This window comes from the organism of the source record quoted next, unplaced genomic scaffold, assembly GCF_019419815.1.
Source record: "Pyrus x bretschneideri cultivar Hongxiangsu unplaced genomic scaffold, Pyrus_bretschneideri_v1 Contig46, whole genome shotgun sequence".
In the NCBI taxonomy this organism is placed as follows: domain Eukaryota; kingdom Viridiplantae; phylum Streptophyta; class Magnoliopsida; order Rosales; family Rosaceae; genus Pyrus; species Pyrus x bretschneideri.
The window spans coordinates 2,804,764-2,817,934 of NW_025999783.1; the positions used below are offsets into that span (position 1 = coordinate 2,804,764).

Consider the following 13,171-nt stretch of genomic DNA (forward strand, 5'->3'; position numbering starts at 1 on the left):
TATTCCCCCCAAGCACCGAGCACCAACAACAATTGTATTCCCCCCAAGCACCGAACCTTCTTCATCCTTGTCGATAAAGACAACAGTCGTCTTGGAGTTCACAAAAAAGCCATCAAAGTTAATCTTGAGGATCCCCATTTCTGGAGGGTTCCATTTAATGTTTCTTTGTAATTTCCCAGATTTCTTGCTAGTATTATTTGCTTTAAGATAATCTTCACCCATGCTTGGAGCTAACATAAACACCTTATTGGGCATTGCTTTTCCATTTGTAAAACTATTTGATTCATTTCTCTCAAAACTTGCCAGCAAACTAGAAGAGCCAAACTCAAATTGGACAAATTATCATTATCAATGCTACCAAGGGTATTAAACCGGTCTAATAGACCAAGGGGATTATTAGCTTCAGTTGGATTTAATCTAGGAATAGTGCTCTAAACCTATTTAGCAAAATTACAATTAATGAAAAGATGATTCTGATTCTCAACATCAACATTACACATGGGGCAATTAGCACAAATAGTATTGATATGTTTATGTAATCTTTCTCCAATTTGTAATTTATTAAGAATAAAAAACCAGCTAAAAACTTTAACCTTGTGCAGAATATTCAATTTCCACATTTTGTTTAATAGCGAAGTCCTTGGGTTACTATTTGTCATACTATTTTGTATCCAAGTTGTTGGCTTAACTATGAAAACCCCATTAACATTAAGACCCTAGCAAATAGAGTTGTTGTCACAACCCGTCCCGGAATTTTAATTCCGAGGACGTGAAGTTATGAAAATGCCCTTAAACGGGACTAAGGGGCGTAAAATATGTTGTAACTTGATGATTTGGGGATTGGGTAGGATCCCACCTCCCTCAAATCTCTCCCCCATTTCTGCATTTTGTCTCTCTCTCTCTCCTCCCTCACAAACCTCTCATTCTCTGAGAGTTCTCTCTCTCTCCTTCGAACTCACACAGACCACCCACAAACCACCCCAAAACTATACCAACGAAGGATCTAAGACCACCATCGTACTCCTGAAGACCACACGAACACGATGGTACCAATTTCAGGTGAGTTTCACTTCGGAAAACTTGGATTTCAATTTCACTGTGCGTGTGCACTGTTCATGCACACGTAAAACTTGATGTTTTCTGGGGTTTTGAAGCTTGTAGGAAGCTTGGTGAGGTCCTAAGGAAGCTCGGAGTGCTTCGTTTGAAGGATTTGGACATCGGGATCACAAACTGTAAGTTCGGCCGAATTTTCGTATTTTTGGAAAAGTTTGATTCCGTTGTTTTTAGGCCCTAAAACTAGTCCAACGTGGTAGATTATGATTAGGGCTTCATTTTGGTATAAATTACGTGAAAAATGGACGTAGGAACACGGAGAACGATAAGTTCAAAGTTTGGCCGGAGCTGTCGGGGCTTTTTCCGGCGAAACCACGGCGAGTTAGGGGTCGAGACAGGTATGGATGTGTTCGTCTCGTCAATACCTTCATTTTGATATATAGTACGTTGAAAATGGTTAAGAAATGAAGAAGTTATGACACTTTGAAATTTACCCAGAAATTCCGGCAAAACACCATCTCCGGCGAAACCAGTCCGGCGACGCGAGGAAGAAGACGCGCGCGTGGGCAGCGCGTGAACAGGGCGCGTGGGGGCGCGTGCAAGCTCCAAATTGAGTTCTGAAAATTGTCACGCGTTCGTGACGTCGTGTAGATCACCGTGGTATATTCATACACCCAAATTGAGTAACGTATGAAAAAGTTATGGACGAATGTTTGGTGTATGCGCGTTAAATAACGTCAATTTGGTTACTTTTTGTATAGGTGAAAATATTACAGAGGAAGAATGTAACCAAGCTAGGGGAGGTTCAGGGACCTATGAGACGTCGATGTGATCAGTGAGTGGGCAGTTATTTTTCAGTATATATATATATATATATATACGTATGCTTGACGTATTTCCCAGAAACGTATTTTAAAAGAAATACGAATTAATTATCCTGTCATATATGCATCATATTTGAATATGTGCATTACTATAATTATGCATACTGTTGCATGGTGCTGAGGAGGCCCAGGTAAGCTACGATTGAAATACTATCATCACATGCATTAGTAGTGGCATACATTTATATATGTGTATTGGTGCTGTGGACGCACAGGTAAGTGCCAGGTAAGTGGTATTCATGTTGTTATGCAGTAGTAGTTTGAGAGGATTAGAGAACTCATAATCTGCACCCCCGGTGTTAGTGCTCCCGTCCAGGGCCAGGGCACAGCCTTCACGTGTATGTTCACCAGCACCGCATGCTCGTCTTGGATCCAAGTTAGGTGCAAGCCTGTCGTGGAGACCACATTAGGTGGTTCCGACTTGTAGGTGACCCGCGATTTATCGCACAGCTTCACGTGATCGTAGCACTAGAGCATACATATATATTACACCCAGCTTGTCGTGCAGACCACGTTAGGTGGTTCCGACTCGTGTGCAGATTCAGTGATTGAGTTGAGCGTGGAGCTCTAGGTGCAGCGGTACATGTCACGTTAGGTGACTCCCGGCTGCCAGATTATATATTGTGATGTGATTACGCTTGAGCATTTACATTTATTATGAGATTCTATTGTGGCATATTCTCAAGCATGAATGGCATATTGTGAGCATGAATGGCATATCATGGAACATGATTGACATATCTATACATACGTATATATGTTTATTTTCTGGGAAATTATACTTGTTTTACGGCGAGGGGTTACAAAGTTTTGAGAAGTGTTTGGAATCGGAAAAGAATTGTTTTACTGACCCACTCAACTTTGTTTTGCGCCCCTCCAGGTTCAAGAATTGCAAAGGTGTGGTGACTACGAGGAAATTCAACGGTGTTCTGACAGAATGGACCAAATAAGGACTCACCTTCGGGTGTTGCATTTTAGAAGTAGTATATTTTTAAAGCTTCCGAACTGTGCAAATGGTTACGTCACTCTCACGTGACGGCCAGCATACCCTCCTTCGGGACGGGGTGTGTCAGTTGGTATCAGAGCCTAGTTTCAATCTTGGACATCTTGAGAAGTTCTAGTGAATTCTGTCAGAACTACACCGCCTCGTAGCAAACCACGTAGTTAGAGGAACTTAGTCTCCCTGATTTAGCTGTTAGGGGGAAACTATTATTTTGGTGATTCAGTATATTATCAAAAAGGGACATTTTAAGATGGGTTATGAGTGGAATTTGAATCACCTTATGGAAAAATGATGGACCTAAGGGAGCAAAGCGATGGCTTAATCATTTGGAAAAAATGTTTTAGATTATGCAAGTCAAAGGAATCTTCCTTTTGACAGAAGGGTTGAGACGATTACCTGGTTTGAGTTATGAACTTGTATCCTGGTGGAAACAAGAGTATAATTCGTTGTCACCGGAGGAAACAGCCGATTGAGAATTGTTTAAGGATTTGTTTAAAGAAAAGAATTATTTCCTTTGGCATCTTATGATGGTAGAAAGCAAGAGTTTGCAAATGTGAGACAAGGAAAGCTGACGATCAATGAGTATTATAGAAAGTTCTCAGACTTGCCTCGTCCCATTTGAATATTGCTGCTATTTTGATTGAAGTGTTATATTGTTTTAGGCTGGGTGGCATAAGGCAGTGGTATTTTGGGTGACCACTATCCATTGTAATTCTTACCAGGAATATACAAGATGTTGTTGAGCCTTGAAGACTCTGAGAACATGTTCAGCGAGAGTAAAGAAAAATGATAAAAGAATGGGAATCAAAAGAGGACGATAAAGTTAATGATTCGTCATATCAAGAATATAGAAAGATTCGGAACTTCAAAAGAAGTGAAGCTAATTCTAGTTCTTTTGGCAAAGGTTTTAATGCCATTGATCAGAGGTGAAGTGATAGATGTATTGGTAATCTCAGATCTCAGAGACAAGGTGATTTTGGTAAGGGAAATGTACATTTGTGCTGTAGGTACAATAATGGACACCTTTGAGAATGTAGGCAAGAAAGCATTGGACGCTTTACAAGTGGATAGATGGGACATAGAACTGCAAATTATGTCCAAAGCCAACAGAGGCCCTAGCAGTCTTCTTTGCCACAACTGGCGCCGATCCAGCAAGTTCCTGGATCTATTAATTGTGGTCAGTTAGGCCGTGGTGTACATGAAAGAAGTATTTACACTAATAGAGGTTGTGGGAGACAACAACAAGCCCAGGGATGTGTTAACTACACATCACTGCAAGATACTCCGAATTATTTGGATTTGATTAGGGGTACGATAATTATTCTTAATGACTTAGCTAGAGTCTATTTGTTAATAATGTAGAAATTTTACGTTATTATTGTTATTGCCTTGAAAGTAGTATTTAAATGCGGTTGAGACATGTGTATGTATTTCCTAATGAGTGGCAAAATAGTAATATTACACCCTCGAGAGTTGTTGCTTACTTATCGAGACAACGATGATTTATCAGTATTGCGGGCTGCAGACCGTAATATTAATAACTTATTCGTGGATTCGTTAAGCAAGTAAACCGATAGGTTATTCTATGTTAGTATCGTACTATTCAGAGTGCTCAGTATTAGTAGAGTATGTATTGTTGCTAGCTACTTTTGTTCCATTAGATTGTGGATTTCGATGTTATTCTAGAGCATATTATGTTATATACAGTGATGAGTTGCAGACCACGCGAGGTGGTACTGAATGTGTGCAAGATATACATGATACGATGAGTTAATTATGAGTTATATATGCAGCCGAGGGCTGAGTTGATTAGAATGAAAGAGTATGAGCTATGTTTATAGCTGAATGTTGACTTGATTATATGTTATTTTCCATCGGTCTGGATGACTAGAGATTACTTTTGTAAGTATGCAAAGTGGAGTGAGGCAGGCCGTTATTTATGCTGTGAGAGCAAAGAGATTATTATCAAAAGGCTGCCAAGGATATTTATATCATGTGGTGCTAAGTGATGTCACTTCTAGTAGTGTGGAAGAAGTGGGAGTAGCCAAACATTTACATGACGTTTTCCTTGAGAATTTACCTGGATTGCCGCCAGTTGAAGATGTAGAGTTCACTATTGATTTATCTCCAGGTACAAACCTTATATTATAGAATGTTGCCTTTTGAACTAAGAGAATTGGAAATTGGTTGATAAAAGTTTTTATTCAACCTAGTACATTACGTTGGGGGAACCCCAGTGTATTGGTGAGAAAGAAAATGGACGTAAAGGCTGTGCTTTGATTATAAGCAGTTGAATCGAGTAACAAGTGAAAACCGTTATCCGTTACCTCACATTGATGGTTGTTTGATCAGCTTTGAGGTGGTTGTATATTTTCTAAGTTTGACTTGAGGTCTGGATATTATTAGTTGAAGATTATCGATGAGGATGCCCTTATGATAACTTTCAGGACTCATTAAGGTCATTTCAAGTTTTGGTGATGCCATTCGGAGTGACGAATGCATCTACTACTTTATGAATTTGATGAATGAAGTATTCCAATGATATCTAGACCGATTTGTTGTTGTTGCTATTGAAAAGATTGATAAGACTAGAGAAAAGTATGCTAAACATCTTAAATTGGTATTGCAAAGATCGAGGGAACATCGATTGTATGCTAAGTTTAGCAAATGCCAATGTTGGATAAATCAAGTAGCATTTTTGAGATATGTTATGTCTGCTTCAGGTATTCAAGTGAATTCATAAAAGGTAGCAGAAATTGAGAATTTAGAACAACCACGAATCGTGATTGGGATTCGGAGTTATCCTAGCTTAACAAGCTATCAGGGACGGTTCGTGAAAGATTTTTCAGTCATTGCTTTGCAATTGACGAGAAAAGAGGTTAAGTTTGAGTGGGATGATATTTATGAGTAAAGAATTCAACAACTGAAGTATTTCCTCACTCATGCACGTATTTTAGTATTCCCAGAGAATAGTGGTAATCATAAATTTTAATGATGTTACTTGAATGGTATTGGATGCATGTTGATGCAAATATTAGGGTGATTACATACGTTTCACGACAAAAGGAACCTCATGAAATGAATTACCCTACTGGTGATTTGGAAGTCATGATTATCATCCTTGCTGTGAAGTTATGAAGACATTATATTTGGTAAGAATGCAAGATTTTTACGAATCCAAAAAGTCTCCAATATCCATTACTTGGAAGGATTTTGATATAAGGCAGGGAAGGTGGATTGAATTGTTTAATGAACATGATTGTACGACCAGGGTGATCGTAAAATTGTTCTAGCTGATGCACTTGGTGAAAAGACTGTGGTAAGAATTAATGTCTGGCACGCTTGCCAAGATTGTCTTCTTGTGGATTGGAAATCAATTGAAGTAAAGTTGAGAATGGAAGTTTGAGAAGAAGTTGTAATTGCTAATTTTCAAGTTAAGTCTTTTTAGTAAGGTCGTACTCAAGACTCAAATGGTTAACGAAGAAAATTAAGAATTAACCAAGGCAAAGAAAGAAGGGAAAAAGAAAGATTGCTGAGTTCAAGAATAGGATGGTTATGATTGAACTTGAGGTGATAGTTGATCAATGTACCAAGTTAGTACATTTACTCCAGTGTTGAGTAACAACCACAGTACAACAGTACTTATAAGTTTTATGGAGAAGAGATTTGGGTTACGGAACTGCTGAGTTTCTTAAGTATGTTGGTTGCACAGTTTCCAAAGTAACGCCATAAGGACCATGAAATGTGTCGATTTTTGTTGATTTGTGGAAGAAATACTTTTGGATAGAGAAGATTCGATCACGAAAGAGTTTTGGTAGGCCCTGAAACTATGGATGAGTCTTCTCAAAGTATTCAGGTGATTAAGTATAACCTGAGAGTAGCCAGGAATGGCAAAAGAGATTAATAGTTGAACATGTCACTAATCGAGTGTTTAACGTAGACGATCTTATAATTTTGAAGTTTTTACTTTAGAAAAGTAAGATTCGGCTGGGAAAGGAAAGCAAATTAAGTCCTAAGTACATCGGACTTTATGTGATCATCGAAGAGTAAGTGAAGTTGCTTGATTTACTTCCAGAGTTATTGTAAGAGCATGATGTGTTTCATGATTTAACATTTTTAGAATTTTCATCACGAAAAGAAATAGTAAGATTTGGAAAGGAGACAAAATAAGTCTTAAACACATCAGACCGTTTTTGACCACTAAAGGAATCGATGAAGTTGCATACAAGTGGTGATGTCTTCAGAATTTGCTAAGGTGCATAATGTATTATATTTCGATGCGTTGTCACTAGGTGGCAGATTCGTCACATGGAGTTCCGGTGCAACTATTGAGAATTAATCCGGATTAAACTGGTTGAGGAACCAAGGACGACTTTGGATTGGAAAAAGAATGTATTGAGAATTAAGACAGTGTAATTGGTAAAGAATTTGTGAAGAAAGCAGTCAGTGGAAGAAATTACGTGGGAGAAGGAGAATCGGATGAGAGAGATTTATCCGAAGCTATTGTATGAGTTTAGATGATTAAGTTGGTTGTTGGAATTTCGGGGACGAAATTCTATAAGGAGGGAAGGTTGTCACAACCCGTCCCGGAATTTTAATTCCGAGGACGTGAAGTTATGAAAATGCCCTTAAACGGGACTAAGGGGCGTAAAATATGTTGTAACTTGATGATTTGGGGATTGGGTAGGATCCCACCTCCCTCAAATCTCTCCCCCATTTCTGCATTTTGTCTCTCTCTCTCTCCTCCCTCACAAACCTCTCATTCTCTGAGAGTTCTCTCTCTCTCCTTCGAACTCACACAGACCACCCACAAACCACCCCAAAACTATACCAACGAAGGATCTAAGACCACCATCGTACTCCTGAAGACCACACGAACACGATGGTACCAATTTCAGGTGAGTTTCACTTCGGAAAACTTGGATTTCAATTTCACTGTGCGTGTGCACTGTTCATGCACACGTAAAACTTGATGTTTTCTGGGGTTTTGAAGCTTGTAGGAAGCTTGGTGAGGTCCTAAGGAAGCTCGGAGTGCTTCGTTTGAAGGATTTGGACATCGGGATCACAAACTGTAAGTTCGGCCGAATTTTCGTATTTTTGGAAAAGTTTGATTCCGTTGTTTTTAGGCCCTAAAACTAGTCCAACGTGGTAGATTATGATTAGGGCTTCATTTTGGTATAAATTACGTGAAAAATGGACGTAGGAACACGGAGAACGATAAGTTCAAAGTTTGGCCGGAGCTGTCGGGGCTTTTTCCGGCGAAACCACGGCGAGTTAGGGGTCGAGACAGGTATGGATGTGTTCGTCTCGTCAATACCTTCATTTTGATATATAGTACGTTGAAAATGGTTAAGAAATGAAGAAGTTATGACACTTTGAAATTTACCCAGAAATTCCGGCAAAACACCATCTCCGGCGAAACCAGTCCGGCGACGCGAGGAAGAAGACGCGCGCGTGGGCAGCGCGTGAACAGGGCGCGTGGGGGCGCGTGCAAGCTCCAAATTGAGTTCTGAAAATTGTCACGCGTTCGTGACGTCGTGTAGATCACCGTGGTATATTCATACACCCAAATTGAGTAACGTATGAAAAAGTTATGGACGAATGTTTGGTGTATGCGCGTTAAATAACGTCAATTTGGTTACTTTTTGTATAGGTGAAAATATTACAGAGGAAGAATGTAACCAAGCTAGGGGAGGTTCAGGGACCTATGAGACGTCGATGTGATCAGTGAGTGGGCAGTTATTTTTCAGTATATATATATATATATATACGTATGCTTGACGTATTTCCCAGAAACGTATTTTAAAAGAAATACGAATTAATTATCCTGTCATATATGCATCATATTTGAATATGTGCATTACTATAATTATGCATACTGTTGCATGGTGCTGAGGAGGCCCAGGTAAGCTACGATTGAAATACTATCATCACATGCATTAGTAGTGGCATACATTTATATATGTGTATTGGTGCTGTGGACGCACAGGTAAGTGCCAGGTAAGTGGTATTCATGTTGTTATGCAGTAGTAGTTTGAGAGGATTAGAGAACTCATAATCTGCACCCCCGGTGTTAGTGCTCCCGTCCAGGGCCAGGGCACAGCCTTCACGTGTATGTTCACCAGCACCGCATGCTCGTCTTGGATCCAAGTTAGGTGCAAGCCTGTCGTGGAGACCACATTAGGTGGTTCCGACTTGTAGGTGACCCGCGATTTATCGCACAGCTTCACGTGATCGTAGCACTAGAGCATACATATATATTACACCCAGCTTGTCGTGCAGACCACGTTAGGTGGTTCCGACTCGTGTGCAGATTCAGTGATTGAGTTGAGCGTGGAGCTCTAGGTGCAGCGGTACATGTCACGTTAGGTGACTCCCGGCTGCCAGATTATATATTGTGATGTGATTACGCTTGAGCATTTACATTTATTATGAGATTCTATTGTGGCATATTCTCAAGCATGAATGGCATATTGTGAGCATGAATGGCATATCATGGAACATGATTGACATATCTATACATACGTATATATGTTTATTTTCTGGGAAATTATACTTGTTTTACGGCGAGGGGTTACAAAGTTTTGAGAAGTGTTTGGAATCGGAAAAGAATTGTTTTACTGACCCACTCAACTTTGTTTTGCGCCCCTCCAGGTTCAAGAATTGCAAAGGTGTGGTGACTACGAGGAAATTCAACGGTGTTCTGACAGAATGGACCAAATAAGGACTCACCTTCGGGTGTTGCATTTTAGAAGTAGTATATTTTTAAAGCTTCCGAACTGTGCAAATGGTTACGTCACTCTCACGTGACGGCCAGCATACCCTCCTTCGGGACGGGGTGTGTCAGTTATCCTTATCAATCATAAGCAGAGGGATACTACAAATTTTGTTAACAATATCCACACTCATAAAATGTAAAAATAAAGTCATGTTCCAACAGTTATTAGAAATAAAATGACTCACTTTCAAATTTCAATCTAAACTATTCAATTGGTCTTCCTATACAAGATGGAAAAGGAAAAAGCCAGTTATGGTCTAGAAAGATATACTTTGACCATTTCCCACCGTCCATCACATACCCTGAATAACCTTTCTCGCATTGTTGAGGACTCATTTCCATGCAGTAGAATGGTTTTGTTTAACTTTTGTTTCCATTGTCTTCAGTATTTTTTTTTCCTTACAATTTGCACCAACCAGCTATGATCATCAGTACGAGCTTTCCAACCAAGTTTGGGCAGACAAGTGTTTTGTTTAATCTTTGTTTCGAAAAAGGTTTCTTGTCTTGAGTATTTTTGCCTTGCAATTTGCACCCACTTGTTATGATCATCAATAAGTTTCCAACCAAGCTTCGTGGGAAAAGCATTATTAAAGTGTTCACTTTTCCTAATACCCAGAACCCAACACTCTTTGGTTGACAAACTTTGTCCCAATCTATTGGACTCAATTTGTTTGTTTTATTTTTATTTTTTTTTTCGAGAGAGGAATAATCTATTTTCTTTATTAATAGTCTTGATAAGGGCGTCGGGGCATTTAAGGTGAGCCATAATGTGATTTAGCATGCCCATGAGGTTGGATTTAATCAAAGTCAATCTATCTGCCTTGGACATAGTATTTGCTTTCCAACTTACTGGCTTCTTTTTCATTTTGAGCATAAGCTCTTTTTCATTTCGAGCATAATCTTTTTTTATTTGCAGGGTCTTTTACATAAAATGATGTTATGAATCCCCATGTATTTTTCAATAGTGGTTTTATGTTGGCTTGTAAGAGATTGACCACATCATTTCTAACTTGATTACTTGTATTATTTGGAAAGTTGAGAAAAGACTTACTGAAATTTACCTTTTGCCTGAAACTAATGCAAAATCATTCTTGTATCTGATTACTCACTAAAAGCACAACAGTTTCCTAATGACATCTCATCAAGCGCGTGCCCACTAGCTGGAAGCAAATGTTAAGTGCTTCATGAAGCCCAATTAGCCGATATTCACATGGGGGTGGAGGCATGGGTGAGAAATCCAAGCCCATAAATAGTGGTAGAATCAAGCCCGTAAAGCGTGATCCCTTGGCGCTTAAGACCCAAAACTTCGAAAATAAAAGACATTCTCAAACCCCAACCCTGCAAAATCTACTTCCATTTGAGAGAAGAGATTATTGGTCGTGTACCTATTTGTGTCCCTACCAATGTTGTTGAGGAGTACCATTCCCGAAATCAACTTGTGAGACTAAATTTGCTCTATCTAACACATTTGGTAGAGAAAAATTTTGACATGGAATGGCCATGATGGCTGAATCTCCCTAGCAAAATTTGGTTAACTCTGTGAATGATTCCTTAAGTTCCCAGATATAAGTATGGTGAATTGTTTTAGTTTTGGATAATGTTATGGATATTGTCCTCAAATATGAGTTGATTGAATCATGTTTTTATATACTTGTGACCGAATTCAATTATCATGTCATTAGGTATAAATATGAGAAAGTTGGTTGTCTAGATGAATGTACTACTACGCACACTAACTTTATACCTAATCACCCTTCTAACAACGAATTCAAGTCTATTCAGCCCAATTAAGGGTATTGACACCGTTCTTTGTTGTATATATGGTACTAAATTACCATTAAAGAGGCCTTATATTCTCCCTATTACGGAAGAACGTCGTTGAGTTTTAAGAATATCTGATAGCACAATGGTCAAGACTGAAGCTACTAGAGTGGAACATCTTTGCATCCCCTCCTAATAAATATGGATCAATACTTATTTTGGAGCCAATGGGCCACACCCTGAATGGATGTGCGCCTTTAAAGGATGGTTTGTCGTCCCTAATAACGCATGACGCACCTGTATGGACAATATGGTACAAAAGACGGCTAGCCAATCATCTGTCTTCGGCTAAAATTGACTAATCAAACAGTTCGTAGGATTCACTTCCCTAATAGAAAAAAAATATGTCACAAATGAATCATTACTCGATCATTGTCTCAACCATTTCATCTTATGAGATTAATCTAGATTATCTTGAGACTTAAAGTTCTTGGTTCAGTAAACTAGTTTGGGTGAGATAAAATTGGAATGAGATTATCATCGATGATATTTCACTTATATGGTTGCTACCAACATAAATGAAAAACAACATTATGGAATTGTGTTCAATTAATAGTGACAAAGTAGTAATGATTGGTCAAAGGACAACTAATGTTGAATTAGATTCCTTATCAAAGTATGTTTGGGACCTATCTTACCTACATCTGCCAAGGAAACCTTCTCGTGTTTGAAGTGAGAAAGGAAGCGTAATGGAATGAATGAAATAGTGCGATGCAATGCACATTTTATGGCGTAAGACTTCTCTCAAACGCTTCATGATTCATTGCAGCTTATGAATGTGGTTATAGCATATCTCTATGGAGATCATGATACAAAGGTTTACATGTAATTTCTCAAAGAATTACATGGACTGATCCAAATAGTTCTAGACCAAAACACCTTCTCAACTTATATGAGTCACTTTACGAATTGAAACAATCTGAGTACATGTTGTATACCCTTCTAAGTGATTACTTGACCAATCAAGGATATGTGAGTAAATTATGCCCTTTGCGTGTTAACTAAGAAGTATTCTGAAATTGCTAGAGTTGCAATGCATGTTGATGACATGAATCTCGGTAAGATTCTCAAAAAAATTGAGAAAATTGCCTAGCACCTGAAGACGAAATATTAGATGATGGATCTTGGGAAAACTCATCCATTTCGTGACCTATCGAGTATTGTTCTGACGGTATTTTGGTCCATTAGTCAAAATACAGCCAAAAAGTGTTGTTTCTGAGTACACCTATAATCATCGATATACTAGATGCAAATGAAACCTTTGTAGAAATTTTGGAACCTGAAGTTCTACTTCTGCATTAGGCAAGATATCTCTATCGATTGATATGTTGGTATTTACTAGCCTTTGCACACCATATGGAGGAAATGGCATTATCGGTGGAAGGATGATTTGGTGATAGTTTATGAAACTTACAGAGGACAAACATCTGTGATGTTGATAGAATTGTGCTCGGTGAGTAATGGTGAGGCTTATGGAAGAAGGAAATCCATGATGACAACACGAGTTCGGTAAGCGTTGATGAGGGTCACAGAGGAAGACATCCACGACGCTTATAGAAACTTTGTAAACATTGACGAAGCTAACACCAAAGTATATCTATGGCATCAAATATGTGTTTGGAAGGTGGTGAT

The 13,171-nt window shown here is 38.9% G+C and overlaps 2 long non-coding RNA genes across 2 annotated transcripts; both read left to right on the forward strand.

The window, feature by feature from the left end:
- Positions 1–840: 840 nt before the first annotated feature.
- LOC125469812 lies at positions 841–1,589 on the forward strand. Its single transcript, XR_007252082.1, has 3 exons — positions 841–1,059; positions 1,155–1,451; positions 1,552–1,589. It is a non-coding gene; the product is annotated as an uncharacterized LOC125469812 (long non-coding RNA).
- Positions 1,590–7,106: 5,517 nt separating this feature from the next.
- LOC125469864 lies at positions 7,107–8,368 on the forward strand. Its single transcript, XR_007252167.1, has 3 exons — positions 7,107–7,838; positions 7,934–8,230; positions 8,331–8,368. It is a non-coding gene; the product is annotated as an uncharacterized LOC125469864 (long non-coding RNA).
- Positions 8,369–13,171: the final 4,803 nt, after the last annotated feature.